The sequence below is a fragment of the Schistocerca americana genome, chromosome 2 (assembly GCF_021461395.2).
Source record: "Schistocerca americana isolate TAMUIC-IGC-003095 chromosome 2, iqSchAmer2.1, whole genome shotgun sequence".
Classification (NCBI taxonomy): Eukaryota; Metazoa; Arthropoda; class Insecta; order Orthoptera; family Acrididae; genus Schistocerca; species Schistocerca americana.
Genome location: NC_060120.1, coordinates 114,117,994 through 114,142,223, shown reverse-complemented (window position 1 = coordinate 114,142,223; position 24,230 = coordinate 114,117,994).

The following is a 24,230-nucleotide window of genomic DNA, read 5'->3' as shown; positions in this document are numbered from 1 at the left end:
TTTTGAACTTTGTCCACTGATCCTCAACACTATCCGTACTTGAGACAAAACTTTTGTGTTGAGCCGTCAGGTACTCCGTAATCTGCTTTTTGTCACTTTTGATAAACAGAAAAATCTTCCTACCTTTTTTAATATTTCTATTTACTGCTGAAATCATCGATGCAGTAACCGCTTTATGATCGCTGATTCCCTGTTCTGCGTTAACTGCTTCAAATAGTTCGGGTCTGTTTGTCACCAGAAGGTCTAATATATTATCGCCACGAGTCGGTTCTCTGTTTAACTGCTCAAGGTAGTTTTCAGACAAAGCACTTAAAAAAATTTCACTGAATTCTTTGTCCCTGCCACCCGTTATGAACGTTTGAGTCTCCTAGTCTATATCCGGCAAATTAAAATCTCCACCCACAACTATAACATGGTGGGGAAATCTACTCGAAATATTTTCCGAACTCAAGTTTTCTTTGAACGTTTCAGCAACTATCATCTGAATTGGGAGGTCGGTAAAAGGGTCTAATTATTTTATTCTGGTTGCCAACAACGACCTCTGCCCATACTAACTCGTAGAAATTATTTACTTCAATTTCGCGACAAGGTAGACTACTTCTTTCAGCAACAAACACGCCTCCGCCAACCGTGTTTAGCCTACCCTTTCGGAACGCCGTTAGGTTCTTCGCAAAAATTTCGGCTGTGCTTATATTCGGGTTTAGCCAGCTTTCAGTGCCTATAACGATTTGAGCATCAGTGCTCTGTATTTGCGCTTGGAGCTCTGTCACTTTCCCAACACAGCTACGACAATTTACAACTGTTATACTGATGGTTCCTGTATCTACGTTCTTCCTGTGTTCAGCCTGCACCCTTTGTGACTGAAGCTCTCCTTGTGTTTTCCCAAGACCCTCTAACCAAAAAAACTGCCCACTCCACGCCACACAGCCCCTGATACCTTGTTGAGGGGATTGGTTGGTTGGTGGGATTGAAGGGACCAGACTGCTATGGCCATCGGTCCCTTTTTCCATGAACTTGAAATCCCCACAAGGAATAAAAACAAACAATGGAGATAACAAGAGACGACACAGGGAAAGAAAGACATAGACAGAGACCAGAACAAAGGAATTAAAATCACACCGAATGTGACAGTGGTTGGCCGACCATAGAAACAAAAAAGGAAAAGCCAACCACCAAGAAACGCAATAAAAACCCCAGCCTAAAATCGTAGGCCAAAGGCCAGGCTCGACACAAAAAAAGGATAAACACTTATATCTAGCGATAAAAACCCCCTGCACGAATATAACTCAAAACTAAATGTGCCATCGCAACGTCATCTGATAAAAGTGCAATAAGCGGATCAGGCAGCGCAACCATCTGCCTGAGCGGAGTTAAAAGCGAACAGTCCAACAAGATGTGGACCACAGTCAAAGCTGACCCTCAGCGACATAAAGGTGGGTCCTCGCGGCGCAGTAAATAGCTGTGCGTTATCCAGGTGTGGCCAATGCGAAGCCAACAAACAGAGTCCTTGCGAGAGACCCCCAAGGAGGAGCACTACGAACGGGTAACCTCCTTGATGGCCAGAAGTTTGTTGGGTGAAGGCAGGGAGCGCCATTCTTCACCGCAGGTCCGAAGTACCTTCTGTCGCAAAACTAACCTGAGGTCACTCTCGAAAGGCCAATCTCCAAGACTGGTGCAGCGGCAATCTGTTTGGCCAGCGTGTCAACACGCTCATTTCCCTGGATGCCTACATGACCCGGGTTCCACACAAAGACCACAGGGCGGCCGAAACGGGCAAGAGTAAGGGGGGACTCCTGGATAGCCATCACCAGACGAGAGCAAGGGAAACACTCGTCAATAGCTCATAAACCGCTCCAGGAGTCGTTAAGACATAAGGAAGGACTCACCTGAGCAGGAGCGGATATACTCTAGGGCGCAAAAGATGGTGACCAGCTCGGGAGTAAAAACACTACAGCCAGTCAGCAATGAGTGTTGTTTGTAATGATCCCCTAGAGTAAGAGCATAACCGAGACGAAACACAGCCCCTCCACCAGTGTAGACGCCTCCTGCGTATAGTGGTCACCTGAACTATTCAGTGGAACCCGAAACCCAACCACCCTTTGGCACAAGTCGAGGAGTCTGCAACCTACACAGTCACAGAACCGTCTGAGCCTCTGATTCAGACTCCCCACTCGGCTCTGTATCAGAGGTCTGGAATTGTTTCTGTCAACTACGCTGCGCAAATGGTCACCTCTGCTTTCATCTTGCAAGCAAGACTGGCAACCTCTACCACTTTTGTTAGCCGCTCGAAACGAGAGAGAATCTCTTCTGATCCAAAATGACATCATTGGTACCGACGTGAGCAACCACCTGCAGCTGGCAGCAACCTGTGCTCTTCATGGCATCCAGGAGGAACCTTTACACATCTAGAACGACTCCATCCGGTATGCACACGGAGTGCACATTGGTTTTCTTACCCTTCTTGTCAGCCAAGTCCCCTAAGGGACTCCATAACGCAAATAAAGTTGGAGCTCCAAACTACCAATAATCCATCCCTCCGTGATAGCCTGGATCTTGCAGGCTGAGTGGTTCCCTTGAAACAGGACAGGCGACAGCATCTGGATCAGCGACAGTGTCAGCCACAGACAGCACCTGGAACCTGTTTGTCAGACAGATCGGGGAGGCCTTACGTGCGGCCGCCTGGGCAGTCTTTCACCGACTGCTCCGCCAGAGTGCGACCTCACAATCGACCACAGATGAGGGATCAGCCTCATTCCGACCAGTAACTGGGTTGCCCCCCCCCCCCCCCCCAAAGAGGACCGATCGGAGGACTCAGATGTGCTGGACGTCGGTTGGATCCCCACGTCTGGGCCACAACGGTGGTACCCATCAACTGCTGCCTCAAGCTGTGTAACATAAGCCATCACAGCCTGAAGTTGAGAGCGAAGTGTCACCACCACGGCTCGCATCCGCACACAACAATCGCAGTCCCTGCCCATAATAAAGGCCGTGGAAAACTAAACTATGCAAATAAACGGACTATCGACTCACGCTACGGAAATCTAATGTAGACCCTGACGAAACCACACGAACTGTGTCTAGAAATACACAGATATTGAAAAACATAACTACCGAAGCACTCAGGTGAAACTAAGTATAATATGTCACAAAATCGGTTTACTTTCAGGCGCAAATGAAAACGCGAGAACAGTGGCTATTAGATACTAAATTTTCATGCAGAAACCGAAGAAACTAAACTATTGAAGCACACAGATGATATAATAAAATTCGCTATTGGTTAGGAACTCGTAAATGTCACAAAAGCTGCATCTGTCTCAGTGGGCCACTACTGCCTTTTTCGTTCTACTGCCTTTTTCTACTGCTTCTTCATTCTACATTTAATTTATCACTGCTTTCTTGGTTCAAGTGATACATGACAAGCAAGTTCAATTACTTTCAGCTCTCAACAAAATAATTAACATTTAGACATTGAATATGTGATTAATAAATCTTTTCGTGATGACTGGGTGTTGTGTGCTGTCCTTTAGGTTAATTAGGTTTAAGTAGTTCTAAGTTCTAGGGGACTGATGACCATAGATGTTAAGTCCCATGGTGCTCAGAGCCATTTGAACCTTTTTTTTAATAAATCTTTCTCTCTATAGATGACAATGTTATAACTAGCAAAGCAATTAAACCTTCATCAGTGAAATTTACATCCACGTTGTTGTAGCTGTTCAGTGGACTAAGTTGGTGGAGAATGAAACTAATCAAACCCTCATGGACTCAATGGAGGGATTGTTAGTATTCAACTCTTGAAATTCTATATTTAAATGTATGCAGGTAGGAGTGATAAACTCTCTACGCAACATTTAATTTTGCCTATTGCTTGTTGGTACATTTCCAGCTGGGAACTGCAGCGGCGTTGTCTTCATGCTGGATCTGAAACACTAATTTCCTACTGTGCCCTTGACAGAATCACTCAGTCTCAACACTCCTGCGTTCCATAGAACGTTAGATTTTGCCTAGCCGAAAAAATGGCTATTGCACAGTCGCTCAGGGATGGAGTGATGTGCACAATTCTCTGCCTGCAATAATTCCCACAGGAATATGACTACCGTTTTCATCTGTCACCATGATATGTGAAGCGTACCGCCCTCACTTCACAGATGTAAGGTTCTCAACGTCTTCGCTATTTCTCCATGGATAGGTGTGGCCTGCTGCGAGACGAGAGAGCTCTGTTAATTTAGTTCTCAAAAATGCTTTTACATGACGTGACTCTCCCCACCATGTCTTTTCTGTGTCACACAGTATGGCTTCAGCCAACCACTTCCTCGTTATAGGTGAATTTTTATTTTTCTTGGCACGTCTCTGCTAGCCTTGTTAATACTGCATTGCCACTTATCCACGACCTCGGCTGTGTTTATTTAAAAGGTATTGTATTGTTCTTGCCTCAATTCTCTCTGCGCTGCAGCTGGGCCTCCTTTTATTAATGTTAACTGGGGTTTCCCAATGCCATTAGCCGTGTGCACAGTCCGCCTCCAAACTTCTTTCATTTTATCTCCTATACGCATGCCACTGTCGTTATAAGGGTACATATTGTTTTGTTATTCTATACATGAAATTATTACAATTGCTTTTTCTGGGGATTTTATTCTGTATCGTAATTATAAAGCTTATGTAAGGTCCAAAGAATGCAGATGCCTTACACAGGCCATCCGTTCCGACATGATTTTGTGCATCTGTGAGCAATGGTTGAGGCATTGGTAATTGCAGTACAAAATTATAACCTCAATTCAATTTTGATCCTTTTTCAGCTACTGATCTAGCTTATTCTAGATGATCTTGTCTTAATATTCTAATTTTTTAATTTGAAATCTGGCTTTACACGGTATTGTCTATCTAGTTGATTACTGCTTTTTCTTTACAGTCTTCTATAGCGGTTCTGATTAATTTAATGCTACAATATTTCCTTTGTCTTGTTGTTAACTTATGTCAAATAGTTCATCCACTCTTTATATTGTCCTATTTATTTTAATAATTCCAGGCATTCCACAGTTATCAAACACTCATCACGTTGTTCATGGAATATGAATTGAAGTTAAGGAAGCGTTTGTTTCTATTATCTATAATCTCAACACATCTGTTACTTTAATTAAATTATCATTTCTAAAATAATTAATAATTTTCTGTATGATACAAACTTAACATTCATTCACCTTATGTATCTTCACAAAGATGTTTTTTTTTTTATTTCTTCATTACTCATATATTAGAGTACTTACTTAACTATATATATTAAATACAAAATATAGAAACATGATACAATTTTGAATTAAATTACAATTAACAAGTGGAATTATAAAATTCAATGAATTACAATAATGCAAATCTGTAGTGGTACAGGTGATTTATTATTTACTTGTATTTCAATACTTTGTTCAGGTGAGAGCCTTTCTCACTATTTTTACATTATTACAATGACTTTGCCACCATTCACTATTTTCATTACACTTTCCCTTTAACTTTGGGCACGGTTTCTTCTCAGTGGTTCTGTTGTTGCTTATTGGTGGCTGATGTGGATAGTCAGTTGTAGACTCTACTGTTGCTGAAGATCATTGGCATCTACAGTCCTGAGTGACTAATTAGGACTGCTATTGCATGGTCCATTCATCCAAGGCACTGTCATGATATAATGACTGAGGTGTCCTTGTCCCTTTTTTGGTTCAGTTTCCATCGAGGTGGTTGAGAATAACTCCTCAACGATTGTTGCAGGTTGATGCATGAAGTCCCCAATATGCATGAAAATTATTTGAAAGGATTACCGGTCTGTTTGGTATGAGATATGAAGTTTGAATCGACCACAGAAGTGATGATCTGTCTTCAGGTATACATTTGTCCATGAGGTATTTAAGAGAAATATTCTCGTGTTTATTTTTATCAGGCGGTCGTAATGGTAATGCGGAGCTTGTTTCCGGTCGCTGCTATTGTTGTGGCTGCTATTATCCATCGCTAATGGGGTTCGCTTGCCAACCGTGCAGGTGTGCGACCCTTCTCCTGTGCTGTCGCTGGATTTCCCCTGTCCTTTCGGTAATCGGGTGAGGAGTGAGACACATTTTTTAACATCCACCTGGCCTAATGAAAAGGCGTGAGTCAGTGAAATCTTTCCTTCGATCGCTGGTTAGTTGCTAATACCATGTTGTACAATCATTTACTCTCTGACTCAGACCTGTAGCTTCCCATCGACTTTGCGCTTTTTTCATCAGCTTGACTGCTTCTTTCTTCCCCAAAAGATGGTAATGATGTGGTTTAGCGTCTTTTGTATCACATTGTGACCACTACTTACAAGTATTTGTCCAAAATTTTCAACACAGTTTACATCACATTATTACATAGATTGTTGTTGTTGTGGTCATCAGTCCAGAGACTGGTATCATGCAGCTCTCCATGCTACTCTATCCTATGCAAGCTTCATCATCTCCCAGTACCTACTGCAGCCTACATCCTTGTGAATCTGCATAGTGTTTTCATCTCTTGGTCTCCCTCTACGATTTTTACCCTCCACACTGCCCTCAAATACTAAATTGGTGATCCCTTCATGCTTCAAAACATATCCTACCAACCGATCTATTCTTTTACTCAAGTTGTGCCTTAAAATTCCCTTCTCCCCAACTGTATTCAGTACTTCCTCATTAGTTATGTGTTCTACCCATCTAATTTTCAGCATTCTTCTGTAGCACCACATTTCGAAAGCTTCTATTCTCTTCTTGCCTAAACTATTTATCATCCACGTTTCACTTCCATACATGGCTACACTCCATACAAATAATTTCAGAAACGACTTCCTGACACTTAAATCTATACTCGATGTTAACAAATTTCTCTTCTTCAGGAACGCTTCTTTTGCCATTGCGAATCTACATTTTATATCCTCTCTACTTCGACCATCATCAGTTATTTTGCTCCCCAAATAGCAAGCTCATTTACTAGTTTAAGTATCTCATTTCGTAATCTAATTCCCTTAGCATCACCCGATTTAATTCGACCACATCCCAGTATCCTCATTATGTCATTTCAAGACACGGTCCATTCCGTGAAACTGCTTTTCCAGGTCCTTTGCTGTCTCTGACAGAATAACAATGTCATGGGTGAGCCTAAATGATTTTATTTCTTCTCCATGGATTTTAATTCCTACTCCGAATTTATGTCTTGTTTCCTCTACTACTTGCTCAATATAGAGATTGAAAAACATCAGGGATAGACTACAACCCTGTCCCACTACCTCCTCAACCACTGTTTCCCTTTCATGCCTCTTGACTCTTATAACTGCCATCTGGTATCTGTACAAATTGTAAATAGCCTTTTGCTCCCTTTATTTTACCCTTGCCACCTTCTCAAAAGCTTTGTCTAAGTTCACAAATGCTTGACACATAGGTCTGCCTTTCCTTAATCCATATTCTAAGAAAAGTCGGAGGGTCAATATTGCCTCATGTGTTACAACATTTCTGCGGAATCCAAACTGATCTTCCACAAGGTCGGCTTCTACCAGTTTTTCCATTCGTCTGCAAAGAATTCGTGTTAGTATTTAAACTGATTGTTTGGTAATTTTCACATCTGTCAACAACTGCTTTCTTTGGGATTGAATTTATTATATTCTTCTTGAAGTCTGAGGGTATTTTACCTGTCTCATACATCTTGCTCACCAGATGGTAGAGTTTTGTCATGAATGGCTCTCCCAAGGCTATCAGTAGTTCTAATGGAATGTTGTCTACTCCCGGGGCCTTGTTTTGTCTTAGATCTTTCAGTGCCCTTTCAAACTCTTCATGCAGAATCGTATCTCTCAATTCATCTTCATCTACATCCTCTTCCATTTCCATAATATTGTCCTTGAGTATATCGCCCCTGTATAGACCCTCTACATACACCTTCAACCTTTCTGCTTTTCCTTCTTTGCTTAGAACTGGGTTTCCATGTGAGCTCTCGATATTCATACAAGTGGTCCTCTTTTCTCCAAAGGTCTCTTTAATTATCATGTAGGCAGTATCTATCTTACCCCTTGTGAGACATGACAGTACATCCTTACACTTGTCCTCTAGCCATCACTGCTTAGCCATTTTGCACTTCCTGTGAATCTCATTTTTGAGACATTTGTATTTCCTTTTGCCTGCTTCATTTACTGCATTTTTATATTTTCTCCTTTCATCAGTTAAATTCAATATATTTTCTGTTACCCAAGGATTTCTACTAGCCCTCGTCTTTTTACCTAATTGATCCTCTGTTGCCTTCACTATTTTACCTCTCAAAGCTGCCCATTCATTTTTTACTAGATTCTTTCCCCCACTTTGTCAGTCGTTCCCTAATGCTCTCTCTGAAACTCTCTACAACGTCTGGTCCTGTGAGTTTATTCAGGTCCTATCTCATAAAATTCCCTTATTTTGGCAGTTTCTTCAGCTTTAATCTACAGTTCATAAGCAATAGATTGTGTTCGGAGTTTACATCTGCCCTTGGAAATGTCTTACAATTTAAAACCTGGTTCCTATATCTCTGTCTTACCATTATATAATCTATCTGAAACCTTCTAGTATCTCCAGGCCTCTTCCATATATACAAGCTTCTTTCATGATTCTTGAATCAAGTGTTAGCTGTGATTGAGTTATGCCCTGTGCAAAATTCTGCCATGTGGCTTCCTCTTTCATTCCTCATCCCATTTCATATTCACCTACTACGTTTCCTTCTCTTCCTTTTCCTACTATGGAATTCCACTCACCTATGACTATCAAATTTTCGTCTCCGTTCGCAATCTGAATAATTTATTTTATCTCATTATACATTTCATCAATCTCTTTGACGTCTGCGGAGCTAGGTGGCATATAAACATGTGCTACTGTGGTGGGCGTGGGCTTCGTGTCCATCTTCGCCACAATAATGTGTTCACTATGCTGTTTATAGTAGCTTACCCTCACTCCTACTTTTCTATTCATTATAACCCTGTATTCACCTGTCCAGAAGTCTTGTTCCTCCTGCCACCGAACTTCACTAATTCCCACTGTATCTAACTTTAACCTACTAATTTTCTAACCTACCTCCCGATTAAGGGATCTGCGATTCTACACTCCGATCTGTAGAACGCCAGTTTTCTTTCTCCTGATAATGATGTCCTCCTGAGTAGTACCCGCCTGGAGATCCAAATGGAGGACTATTTTTCCTCCAGAATATTTTACCCAAGAGGACGCCATCATCATTTAACCATACAGTAAAGCTGCATGCCCTCAGGAAAAATTACAGCGGCATTTCCCCTTGCTTTCAGCCGTTCACAGTACCAGCACAGCAAGGCCGATTTAGTTAGTGTCACAAGGCCAGCTCAGTCAATTATCCACACTGTTCCCCTGCAACTACTGAAAAGACTGCTGGCCCTGTTCAGAACCTACACATTTTCCTGGCCTCTCCACAGATACCCCTCTGTTGTGGTAGCACCTACGGTATTGCTGTCTGTATCGCCGAGGCATGCAAGCCTCCCCACCAACGGACATCGTTCATGGTGGGGGATTACATGGATAACATAACAAATATGAAATTTTACATCGAATAATTACATGAATAACCTAGTACCTGAATAATTCAGTGAATTAAATGATGGATAGTAATTTTTTCCTCAGTACTTAACACGAATTTAACAATTACTGTTATTTTGACTTCTTTATAACGATTCATTGACTTCATGAATGAGTATGGATTAGTGATATGAGGATGTGTTAGTTAGTTCTACATGCTAATATTTCCCTTTTATTATTTTCTTCTAATCTACTTTAACAATTCAATTGATTAGCATTATGGTACTTAATTTAGAATAATTACTTGTTTGTTGCTCGTTTTATTTGCCTCTTGATTTTTGCTGCTTCCTGAAACATACTACGGTTTTTCTGTATTATCTGTGATCCATTTACTTCCATTTTCCTGACTAATGGCCATATGATTACTGTAATAAATTTTATTAATAATATGCTTTAAGGGGACTGACGCCGTGTGGACCTATAGTCTTTCCAGTTCTTGGGTTCACCAATTCCACTGCATTGGCATGAACTACCTTATTAATTTCCATAGGTCCTTTATACACAAGATAAAATTTATGACAAACCTGTTTCCCTTTATTCGATAACAAGTAAGTTCTAACGAGAACCAACTGTCCCACTTGGAATACTCTCGTATACGCACCTCTGTCAGCTTTGAGCTTCCGTTTTTCCGCTGCTCGTTCAATGTTTTCAAGTGCCGCTTTTATTATATGCTGGTGTGATGGTCTTCTGGATGGTGGGAACTGTGACACTTCTCTTACCCTATCCATTGGTCTTTCATTCTTGAGTACAGTGATTGGCGGTAAGCGTGTAGAACTGTGTGGCATTTCGTTAATAATAGTTTGTAACTGATATAAATTTGCATACCATGTAGTGTCCTGAACTACAGTAGAACCGACACCATGTCCCAATATCCTTCATTGTTCGTTCTGCAGTATTTGCGCTTGATTTGTATCTCGATATGAAGATGGGTTTAATTCTATGTCTTTTTAAAGTTGCCAACCAAGGTTTAGATCTATAGTGGTTCCCATTATCTGAAATCAACCTTTCTACAGGTCCTACGTGTTTGGTGAAATCACATTGAAGTGCTTTACTGGTTGTAACACCCCTTGCAAGTTTCAAAGGGGTCAATGTGTCATACTTTGATGTTAATTCTACAACTACGAAAATAAATGTGTTCCCATTCCGTGTCCTTGGTAACAATCCCATCAAATCTGATGATGCTAGATGTTTACGTTTTTTCGGTATTATATGTGATAATGGTGGTCTAGTCTGAAATGTAACATATTTGGCTATTTGGCAATCTTTACATTTTTAAAGTATTTGACGAATTCGTCTGTCCATGATGGGGAAATGTGCAGTCTAAGCTTCATAAAACATTTCTTCCCCCCGAAGTGTCCATTACTGAAATCAGTGTACCATATATACTTGTTTATCAATTCATCAGGAACACACACTGTCCACAAACTAGTGCTTAGGTCTCGGCTGTGGAACAGTACATTATTCTTCAGAAAATAATGCTGACGAATGTCAACCGAGTTCTTGTCTTTCCACTTATGTTTGACCCGTAACACTTCTGGATGTTTGATCTGTCCGTTCGCAATGTTTGAAAATGCTGTTGTGATGTAATTCTCAAAAGAAACTCCTCTTATATAGTATATGCCAACTTGGTCTTGATTTGTACCGAACTTACCTGGGGTTGCACCATGTGGACACTGGGAAAGAAAATCTCCTAAGGTGTTGGCTGGTCCTGGAATATGTTTTACACAGATATCATACTCTTGCAAAATTAAAATCCAACTTGCTAGCCTACCATGATTCCAGTATGCTGTGAGTAAAAACTCGAGAGCTTTATAATTTGTGTCTACAATAGTTTTCCGCCTGAATAGAAAATATCTAAACTTTCGGAAACCCCAGACTACTGCTAAAGCTTCAGCTCTGTATTGGAATAATTCCTCTTGCTGTTTGATAAGACACGATTCTAAAATGCAGTTTTTAAATGTATTTTCTGTCCATCTTGTTCGTAGTGTTGAAATAATGCTACGCCTAATCATGGCGCTGTCTGTTGCCATACTAAAATCTTGTGTAAGGTCTGGGTGTGACAGAATCGGTGCTTCCACTAACGCCTTTTCCTACTTCTGAATTTCTTGTTCTGCCGTATCATCCCATATCCATGGAGTGTTTTTACCAGTTGAACTGCATATTAGGGGTGTAGCTATAGTGTCTATACTGATGAACCTTTTAAAGAACGTTACTAGTCCCAGGAACCCTCAGAGTGTCTTCCTATTATATGGTGTTACAAAGTTTCTTATTGCCTCCAGTTTCTCTGGATTCAGCTTTATTCCTTATGCAGATATAACATGTCCTAGAAAGTTTATCTGCTGTGTTCCAAATGGGGATTTTTCCAAATTTACCGTTACCACATGTTCTTTAAGTGTTTTCAGTAACGTATCCAAAATTTCATTATGTTTCTCCCATGATGACTCTGCTATGAGGATGTTGGTTGGTTTGGGGGAAGAGACCAAACAGCGAGGACATCGGTCTCATCGGATTAGGGGAGGATGGAGAAGGAAGTCGGCCGTGCCCTTTCGAAGGAACCATCCCGGAAAACCTAAATCAGGATGGCCGGACGCGGGATTGAACCGTCGTCCTCGCGAATGCGAGTCCAGTGTGCTAGCCACTGCGCCACCTCGCTCGGTATGAGGATGTCATCAACATAACATGTCAATCGTTCCTGTAATTCCTTAGGTAACATACTTCGTAGACCTTGAATAAAAGTTGCGGTTGAAAAGATTAATCCGAAAGGGAATCTTTTAAATCTATAACACCTTCCAAAAGCAGTAAATGCAGTATATTTCCTGCATTCTGCCGATAGTTCAATTTTCCAAAAACTACTTCGTAAATCGAGTGATGAGAATACCTTCACATTATGAAATTTTTGTAGTAAATCTTCTAGTCTCTCGGGATGATCTGTTACTAGAATTATGATTGTGTTAATTTGTCTGGAATCTAACACTAAACATATTGTTCCATCCTTCTATTCTACAACACGCAACGGGCTGTTATAAGTTGATGGTACCTGTTCAATAACACCCTCTTGTTCCATCTTATTTAACTCCAAGAATACAGCTCGTCGGTAACTCAATGGAATGTTATATCGAGCTACTCTTAAAGGTTTGTGGTCCTTAACCTCGAATCTGTATTGCAAATTTTTAATTGCTCCGGGTCTCGGTTCAAATACCATCGCATGCTTGCGTAATACTCCGTCTAAATCCAACTTTTGCTGATCTGTTAACCCCTCTAGACTTTGTATTTTTTTCTCGATCTCTGCATGAATGGCTTCAAGTATTTCTACATTCATAGGCCCTGATTCGTTCATCGTTAGACATCGCGGATTATCCTGACACGCAATATCTCCGTCAACTAGCTTCTGCAACTGTGTATAATTTCCGCATATTTCTTCGTGACTCAGGTTGTATTCGAATTTTAAATTGATTTCTCAGAAAGTGACACTTCCTCTGCCCCTGTCTAACACAGCTTTATGTTGACTAAGAAAATCAGCTCCAATAATCATATCGACTGACATCTTTGGTACTATGACAAAATTCATTTATATTGTATGACGCTGGTGGTCATATGCAAGTCTTGTCTGCCTTTTGACGTTCGACAAACGTCCCATATTTAGTCCGTGTATTTTAACCTTTCGTGTTTCGAACACTAACAAATCACTGTCACTATAGCAACGATTAAATAACGGCTCTGGTATCGCCATTAACTCACTCTCACTATCTATTACTTCGTTAACAACAATACTCTTTACTATTACACGCAGTATCGGACTTATCTCAGAAGTACCCTCGTTTTTATTTGTGTTGGTTCGATGTTTTGGGGAGACGTATTTCCTCTTAAACTGTCTAACTGCATTCTTGCCGCTTTTAGAGCAGCTTCTACCGTAACCAATCTAGATTTTAAAGGCTCATTTTGACACCCTGCTCTCTCTTGTAGATGTGTCGTCACACATCCACGTGAATTTCATTTGGATTTTAAAACATGGTACGTATTCTTTAAATGTGATAGTACCTCACGTTTAGATTCTGGGGATTCGTCAGATTCTACATTAGGAGTATCTGTACTCGCAGCCTGATTCACTTCGTTTTCATCATTGTTGTCTGCCACTGAGGGTTGCAGATGCAGACTTTCAGCTTCGACTTCATTTATTACGACGCTGTTTGCTGTATCTGGTTTGATGAGTACGTGGACTCGGTAATACTGCCGTACTATGTCCTCATATGTACCACAATTGTAGACATTAGACTCTGATTTATCTGCCTGTTCCGATACTTTGTGATTTGGTTCGTTTTCCGATCCAGGTGTACTTATTCATACGTTCCTCTTTTTTTCTGACCTATATTAGTCGTATTTTGTTGGTTACTCTTGCCGCCTGGATCAATCGTACTGTGACTGATTACGTTAGGATATGTATTATCCTGCAGAAAATCATCTGTCGTCTGTGCAGAATCAAACATCTGCACCATATACATCACATCTTCCTCATTATTACATATTTCATTATTAAGTAAAGCTAGCAGTTTGTCCTCATAGTTAGTATCGTCCAATTTATCTCGTCCCAACACTTCAGTTGTGATTTCCTGCCTATCTGCGGTATCTGTACGGATACTTTCGACGATCCTTCTCGCGTTCCTATTTCCACTTCCGATTGCTGCCCTAACCTATTTCTCGCTGCGGTTACTTTGTTATCCGTCTCTGCAGAAAGTGTATTATCTGCTTGAGCCCTTACAATACCTAACGTCTGTTATTCCACACGCTTATTGGGATTTGATGGTCGTAATTCAACTTCACTCTGTGGTTTATTTCTCCGCTAAGTACCTGAAGTATTTTGGCTGTGGCTGCATTCCTGCACCACCTCCCCATATGCTTCCTCTCCATTGACCTGGCGATCACTGATTAAAATCAGTTTGTCGGTTTTCCCGAGTTCTCCAGTTTCCATTCCTATTTTCGTCCCTATTTGTCCTGTTCCATTATTATTATTAAAGCCATATCCATTACGTTGTGGTCCCGTGTTTCCATTATTCCCATTTACGTAACTATCTCCGTTTGGTCGCGAATTCATTCCCAATACCGGCCTACCATTGCTACCTTCACTGTTATTGCCCTTATTATTATTTGTTCTTTCAAAGTTTTCTTCGAGCGTAGTTTTCATACATGAAATCGACTTCTCGCAAAACTCCTTTGAAGGTTTCTACATTATCGCTCCCACGTCCTATCAATGCTTGTTGATACTTCATCGGTAGTTTCGTTTTGCATATCTTTATCAATTCTCCGTCACTATACGGGCTGTCTAAATATTGGTTCCTTTTAGCCATATTCTCAAAGAATTTGATTGCTGTTTTCTCTCGCGAATTTTCAAATGAAACATTTTGTAATAAACCATACTTTATTCTCATTTGCGCCTCAGGTGACCAATATCTGGCTATGAAGGCTGCACGACACGAATCATACGAATCCCAAGTTTCCGCTATCTTTTGCATCGCTCCAGCAATACTTCCTTCCATGTGTGCACAAATGAAATCTAATTTATGTTTCAAAGGCCAATAAGCTGGTATACCTACTTCGAATTGACCAATAAATGTGCGAGGATAAAGGCTATTTGCATCTTCCATATAGTGCTGGTATTTGCGCAATGTAAGAAAATGGTTACCATCAATACTTCTCGCTTCACTCTGGAGTATATCGTCTGTGTTTTGGAAACTGGAATTCTGTCCCAGGTTTGTATCAGATCTACCCAAACGTGTATAATTTGGCTCATTCTGTGACATTTGTGCCGCAGAATCACTTGCAGGTTTCATTGCTCAATGTTGTTGTTGTTGTGGTCTTCAGTCCTGAGACTGGTTTGATGCAGCTGTCTATGCTACTCTATCCTGTGCAAGCTTCTTCATCTCCCAGTACCTACAGCAATCTACATCCTTCTGAATCTGTTTAATGTATTCATCTCTTAGTCTCCCTCTGCGGTTGTTACCCTCCACGCTGTCCTCCAATACTAAATTGGTGATCCCTCGATGCCTCAGAACATGTCCTACCAACCGGTCCCTTCCTCTAGTCAAGTTGTGCCACAAACTTCTCTTCTCCCCAATCCTATTTAATACCTCCTCATTAGTTATATGATCTACACATCTAATCTTCAGCATTCTTCTGTAGCACCACATTACGAAAATTCTATTCTCTTCTTGCCCAAACTAGTTATCGTCCGTGTTCACTTCCATACATGGCTACACTCCATACAAATACTTTCAGAAACTACTTCCTGACACTTAATTCTATACTCGATGTTAACAAACTTCTCTTCTTCAGAAACGCTTTCCTAGCCATTGCCAGTCTACATTTTATATCCTCTCTACTTTGACCATCATCAGCTATTTTTCTCCCCAAACAGCAAAAGTCCTTTACTACTTTAAGTGTCTCATTTCCTAATCAAATTCCTTCAGCATCACCTGACTTAATTCGACTACATTCAATTATCTTTGTTTTGCTTTTGTTGATATTCATCTTATACCCTCCTTTCATGACACAGTCCATCCCGTTCAACTGCTCTTCCAAGTCCTTTGCTGTCTCTGACAGAATTACAAAGTCATCAGCGAACCTGAAAGCTTTTATTTCTTCTCCGTGGATTTTAATACCTACTCCGAACTTTTCTTTTGTTCACTGCTTGCTCAGTATACAGATTGAATAACATCGGGGATAGGCTATAACCTTGTCTCAATTCCTTTCCAACCACTGCTTTCCTTTCATGCCCCTTAACTCTTATAACTGCCATCTGGTATCTGTACGAATTGTAAATAGCCTTTCCCTCCCTTTATTTTACCCCTGCCACCTTCAGAATTTGAAAGAGAGCATTCCAGTGAACATTATCAAAAGCTTTCTCTAAGTCTACAAATGCTACAAACGTAGGTTTGCCTTCCCTTAATCTAGCTTCTATGATAACTCATAGGGTCAGTATTGCCCCACGTGTTCCAATATTTCTACGGAAGCCAAACTGATCTTCCCCAATGTCGGCTTCTACAAGTTTTTCCATTCGTCTGTAAAGAATTCGCGTTAGTATTTTGCAGCCGTGACTTATTAAACTGATAGTTCGGTAATTTTCACATCTGTCAACGTCTGCTTTCTTTGGGATTGGAATTATTATATTCTTCTCAAAGTCTGAGGGTATTTCGCGTGGCTCATACATTTTGCTCACTAGATGGTAGAGTTTTGTCAGGACTGGCTCTCCCGAGGCTGTCAGTAGTTCTGATGGAAAGTTGTCTACTCCCGGGGCCTTCTTTCGACTCAGGTCTTTCAGTGCTCTATCAAACTCTTCAAGCAGTATCATATATCCCATTTCATCTTCATCTACATCCTCTTCCATTTCTATAACATTGCCCTCAAGTACATCGCCCTTGTATAGACACTCTATATACTCCTTCCACCTTTCTGCTTTCCCTTCTTTGCTTAGAACTAGGTTCCCATCTGAGCTCTTGATATTCATATAAGTAGTTCTCTTTTCTCCAAAGGTCTTTTTAATTTTCCTGTTGGCAGTATCTATCTTACCCCTAGTGAGATAAGCCTCTACATCGTTACATTTCTCCTCTAGCCATCCCTGCTTAGCCATTTTGCGCTTCCTGTCGATCTCATTTTTGAGACGTTTGTATTTCTTTTTGCCTGCTTCAATTACTGCGTTTTTCTATTTTCTCCTTTCATCAATTAAATTCAATATTTCTTCTGTAACCCAAGGATTTCTACTAGCCCTCGTCTTTTTACCTACTTCATCCCCTGCTGCATTCACTACTTCATTCCTCAAAGCTGCCTATTCTTCTTCTACTGTATCTCTTCCCTCCATTCCTGTCAATTGTTCCTTATGCTCTCCTTGAAACTCTGTACAATCCCTGGTTTAGTCAGTTTATCCAGGTCCCATCTCCTTAAATTCCCACCTTTTTTCAGTTTCTTCAGTTTTAATCTACTGTTCATAACCAACAGATTGTGGTCAGAGTCCACATCTGCCCCTGGAAATGTCTTGCAATTTAAAACCTGGTTCCTAAATCTCTGTCTTACCATTATATAATATATCTGAAACCTGTCAGTGTCTCCAGGCTTTTTCCATGTATACAACCTTCTTTTATGATTCTTGAACCAAGCGTTAGCTATGATTAAGTTGTGCTCTGTGCAAAATTCCATCAAGCGGCTTCCTCTTTCATTTCTTAGCCCCAATCCATATTTACGTACTATTACATTGGGCAATATGCGCCCATAACACCCGCTACCAGTTCTGTATCTTGTCGTGTAAGCAACTCTGGCTCGTTAGATACCGTATAGTAACCCATCGATATTCGTCTTATACGTTGTGATCTCTGTATGTGACGCTTTGTGCTTGACGTGCGGAATCTTGCTGCAAACCACACACGCTTATTACCGGCTGGCCTGTTATTCTTTCGTCAACAAGTGGTCCACTCTGTCCTCTACTGTTGCCGGACTGTTCTGGGATATTTTGTTTTGGACTAATTTCCTGCTCTCTGTTTGCGTTTCTGGACTGACATTCACATGTGCTTTCCGTCTTACGTCACACATACTTTCGCGTTCTCTTTCTCTCATGTTATTGGCGACTGTTGACTCTGCCGTGTTCACAGTATTATCCACCGACATTAACGTGGATTCTGTCGTCGTTTGCGATTCCTCACTAACGCTTTATGCGTCTCCTCGAGTTTCTGTTGAACGCAAAACTTCCGATCTGCTGAAATTGATGTTCGGTTTTCTCTTGTATTTAAAATACGAACATCGAATTTCTTCAATGCAGCTTTGGTTGTTCTTTTGTAGGACATCGTCTCAGCAATTACATGTCTCGCTTTCGTCGCCGCTCTGATGGCAAAAGCTTCGACCTGTTGTTTAACTTTTTTGACACTTTGTTCCGTAATTTCGCGTTACGTATTCATGTCTGCTTGGACAGTGTCAATGTCTGTTCTCATTTGTGTGTGTCCTGTAACAAGCGTTTGAAGCATAATTTGTGCTTCTTGAGCTCGGATTTGATCTAATTGTCCTTGTATATTATCATGTCTTTTTTGTATTTCCCTATTAGTTTCTCTCAGCCCCAATGTTAACTCTTTTTGCCCTTGTGTTATGTGCCCTTCTAAACGCTTCTCTGATTCCTGAGATTGTTGTAATAACCGCTGCAACATTCCTAATATGTTGACGTTTTCTACTCCTACACCATTATCGCCTGTTGCCATCTGATGTAACCGCTCCCTATCTAGTTTTTCGTGAACCGTTTCTTTCTCTTCCGAACATAGTGTGGTAGAACTAACACTAGTTCTTTCACGTGATTACCAACCGGTCTGAATCAATATGATCACGTTCGGTTCTACATACTGTAAATCACTGGCAACGGATTCTAAATCTGAATAATTTGCAACGCTGTTCTCATATCCATTCTTTTGACCAGATTGAACACTACGTTTTGCATTATCCGTCTCATTCGGTATTTCTACGTCCTCTGTTTCGTATTGTTCACGCTGATATAGCTGATGCATATCCAACTCGATCCTAAGAAGATCTGCCATTACTTCGCTCTGCCTTTACCTATTGTTTTCTGTCATTTATGAGCGTTCCTCTAAGCATTGCTGTTCGTGAAATTTTCGAACTTGACTATGTGTTAACATCAGATCATAAGACTTGACTCTATCGCAAAATATCATTCACACAGTCCTATATTCAATCCGTTTCCTCGCCTTTCATTTAGCGTTTTTAGTTACTGGAGTTAAGACAGAACTCAACACAACCCAATTCAACAATATATTGAACCAGCACTTAAACATACAGTGAATACATCTCTATCTACACTTACTTACTTATTTACTTACTACTAAACATATGAGTCACATTTACTTTTATAGAATTTATTTTTCTCCAATTTGCATCAGTTTCTTGTTTACCCTCAATCTGTCAGACTATCAATATGCTGTTAATTCGTTGCCATTTGTAATGCGTTCGTACATTAGCAATCGGGAACTGTGGCGGTGTTGTCTCCGTGCCTGATCTGAAACGCTAATTCCCCACTCTGGCCTTGACTGAACCACTCAGTCTCAACTTTTCTGCGTTCCGTAGAACGTTAAATGTTTCATAGTCGAAATAATGGCTATTGCACAGTCGCTAAGGGATGGAGCGATGTTCGTAATGCTCTGCCCCCAAAAATTCTCGCAGGAATATGAAATACCGCTTGACATCTGTCTCCATGATACATGAAGCGTACCGCCCTCACTTCGCAGACGCAAAGGTCTCAATGTCTTCGCTATTTTTCCACACATAGGTGTGGCCTGTTGCGAGACGAGAGAGCTCTGTTAATTTAGTTCTCAAAAATGCTTTTATATGACGTGACTCTTCTCGCCACGTCTCTTGTATATCACACAGTATGGCTTCAGCCAACGGCTTCCTTCGTATAGGTGAATTTTAATTTTTCTTGGCAGGTCGCCGCTAGCCTTGTTAATGCTGTCTTGCCACTTACCCATTGTCTCGGCTGTGTTTATTTAAAAGGTATTGCACTGTTGTCACCTTATTTCTTTCTGTGCTGCAGCTGGTTCTTCTTTTGTTAATGTTAGTTGGGGTTTCCAAATGCCATTAACCATATCCACAGTCCACCTCCAAACTGCGTTCACTTTATCTCATTTACGCATGCTCCTGTCGTTATAAGGGTGCATATTGTTTTGTTATTCTATACATGAGATTATTACAATTGCTTCCTGTAAACAATATAGAGTCATTTTCTGGGGATTTTATACTGTACCGTAATTATGAAGCTCAAGTAAGGTCTGAAAAATGTGTACGCCTTACAACATTACGTGAAAGATTCAGAAAATTAAAAGTCGAATAATTACTGAGGGCAGTAAAAGTCAATCTCGAAGCTGAATCCACGTGTTAAATAACTGCATGTGTTCGCATTAGTTATTGAACACCAGCTGTCACTTCTGTTCATGCCACGGGAAACAAATACTGCAGAGACACATCAGTTTAAATCAATGTGTGGTAATGATTCGAGAATTTCCACATAAATTCTAGAACCACTCGACCTTCTGCCACCTCGAACATACGACGTTTTAAAGATAAGTGTGAGACAGACCCTATTTACTACGCAACAGATGTCTGTGTGTGCAGGATGGACGTTGGTCATAGGAGGACAGGAGCTGCGTTAGAGGAGCGATGCTGACAAGTGTTTGCCGATCACGCCATAGAACCTGTATGGAAAGTACAAGGAGCAATTATTCCTTGGTGGTCGAAGAATTGTAATTGTTATAGACAATTGAAACATGATTTGTGTAGAGACTCTGACTTAATCTTGGTGTTAGAGTTGTTAGAAGCATGACCTGTCTTTGAACTTCTGGTGGTTATTAAACCCACCACATCGTAATTGTATTTAATAGTATCTAATGGTTAACGATGCCGTTGACTTGCAAGAGTTTGTATGCTTATGTGAAACTTGTGGAAATGAAAATATATCTGAATTGAACCGAAAGTGTTATGAGGGCACAGAGTTATTTCAAGAGAGAGAGAAAGTCTTTTTTATTTTTTCTAACCAGCATTATTTCTTCGGAGGAGAAGTTGTGGAGATCGACACAGCCGTGTATCCAGACAAGAGGATCGGCTAAACGTTTCAAGTAAGCCAACAGTAGTAAGGGAAGCGCGAAGTTTGCAATCTAGTTTTGCACCGTTTCCCTTGTCGCCGAAACCGTTAGAGTGTCCATAAATCCATAAATCTATCACAGACATAACAGAGTATAGCTTATTATGGCCGCATTCGGGAAAGTCGAAATTCTATGAAACAAGAACAGTACGAACAGTGTGCAGAACCGTAAAATGCATTGCAAAATGCTGTGCCATCGAAAAGGAAAATGGCAGTCTTTACTGCAATTCTGCCGTAAAAATGTAACTCTGCTAGACGGTATGTCGTAAGATAAAACAAAATAGAAGCCTATTCATTGTAATTAAAGTCAGGCTTGCATTTCGGACGGGAGACACTGCTGAGTATGCCATTAGGCACACAGTTAACAAGGTAGATCCGCTAACGAAATGTGGGATATATGAGCTAAATTGCAACAGTTGTGAAGAAATGTAGAGAGGACACACTGGGAGGACTTTCAGAACTGATTCAACGAACACACAAAACATAGCGAAAACAATCAATCCACTTCCACGTCACACCTCTGGACTAATAAACAGACGCTTCAGTTATTCAACTATTTCTAAAACTTCCACACCTTGAAAAGGAAAGGAAGATAAATATGTTATAGGAGATTGTGATTCGAGGACGTACTGAAAAGTACTAATGACTTTAATTTTGCATTTGAAAATTCTTAAAATTTTTTAAACAAAACACACTTTATTAACATGTTAAATATTTGTTATTCATGTCTACATACTGTATTTATCTTTCAATTGCAGTCACGCTGGTGACAACTACATTTCTCCCAACGACATACAGGTCTGTTGATACCGCCGCTGTAAAATGTTTGACTTTTTTGGCCAAAACCTCATCTCTGCCTGCACCGCTTCACCATTATCAACGCGAAGTCCTAGAAGGTGTTCTTTACGTTGTAAAATCAGGTGACAATCCAATGGGGCGAAGTCGGGACTGTATGGGGGAAGGTCGTTGACACGGAACCCAAGGTGACGGATTGCTGAGACGTCGCGGCGCTCGGGCGTGTTGTGGCGTTGCCATGCCGAAGGAGAGGATACTCCACGTGGATGAACTTTACGAATTCGAAACGCGGTAACAGTACGCTGTTTGTCTGAGACCGACAAAGTTACCTTACATACCGCAAAGTTACACGCTACAATTCGGAACCCTCTGGTGGGAAAGGTCTGCAAATACGTAGACAAGAATAATAATGATGTAAAACGTTAATAAACTTTGTTTTGCTTAAAAAGCCTTAAAGATTTTCCACATAAAATATTCATAGACTTTATTTTTGAGCACGCCCTCGTGTCACAACCTCTTTTGACACATTCATCTTCTTCCCTTTCTTTTCGTGATGTAGAAGTTTTAGAGATTTATAAATATCTGAAGCGGGGTGTTGATTGTTCCTGAGGTGTGATGCGGCAGTGGACGGATTGTTTTCACCATGTTTTTGTGTGTTCGTCAAACCCAGTCTGCCCTAAATGCATAGCTCCACAACTGTCGCTATTTAATTCATATATACTTCATTTTGTTAGTTGATGTGTCCTGTTAATTGTGTTCCTAATGGTATTCTTAATAGTGTTTCCTGTCCGAAATAAAATCCTCACTTTACCATCTTACAATAGGCACCTATTTTATCTTATGGAAATTTGGAAATTTGTGGTAAGATTTTATGGGACCAAGCTGCTGAGGTCATCGGCCCCTAAGCTTACACACTACTTCATCTAACATACACTAACTTACGCTAAGGACAACACACACCCCCATGCCCGTAGCTATCCCGCGCTGCTTTTATCTTATGACGTACCATCTTGCAGCCTTATATTTTTCATTATTTTATTTACAAAATGCAATATGATTTGGCAGACTGTGAGGTGTGGCGCCTTATATCGCTCCTGTCTGTGTATCGGGAGAATGACTCATGCGTGTACAGTGACAGATGGTTTGAAGCGGGCTCAGTCGAGTACGTAGGTCTAGTTTTCATCTGCTAGAGGACAGTAGCGGCCACATGATATTCAACAAACAGGTCAAGAGAACTTTTTTGTGAATTGTTGTGTTAACTTCTTGAGGGCTTCTTTATTTATGTTTCTACAGTTTTGTATATGTTTTTAGTATTGTGAATGATGTATGAATGTGATCAAAAGTAAATACGCAGATCATTGCTATACTGACAAACGCTGTACGAAAAACAGTGAGAAATTTTTAAGACAGTGTGAATGCAAACGACGGGGAATTTTGTATCATAGTATGTTTATTAAGTTTGTGGTAAAAGAAAACCCAATTCGAGTACCAATGAAAATAGTTAATAACGTTCAAAATGGTTCAAATGGCTCTGAGCACTATGGGACTTAACATCTGTGGTCATCAGTCCCCTAGAACATAGAACTAATTATACCTAACAAACCTAAGGACATCACACACATCCATGCCAGAGGCAGAATTCGAACCTGCGACCGTAGCGATCGCGCGGTTCCAGACTGAAGCGCCTAGAACCGCTCGGCCAGTTAATAACGTAAAGTATAAAGAAAATATCAAAATGTTAAATATTTATTTCGGAAAAAGTGCAATTTGAAAGTGTGTAATTTATTGATTGGTTAGTCGTGAAAAGCGCGGACTAACGTGGGAGAATAATGTTTTTCTGTTGACCTTAAAGAAAACTAACCAATCATCACGGAATATTCTTCGCGCGTCTTTTCTCTTGGAGATATACATTGCATACAGCAGTCTAAGTGGTCGATCCCAGCCTTTCAATGCTAAGGTCGTGTGTAGCATGAGTTCCGAAGGAAGTCATAGTTTGCCTGTGTTAGTTGTGCTACATGCCTCAAAAGTGCTTCAAAGTGAAGGCATATTTATGCCGGTGTGTGTGTTTTTTAGAAAGTACGGATTTTTAAGTAATTTTATGTATGAGAAAAGACAGTAATTCTGCGTGCCATATTGAGCAGATCGGTGACTAAAAAACTTGAGTGCACTACACA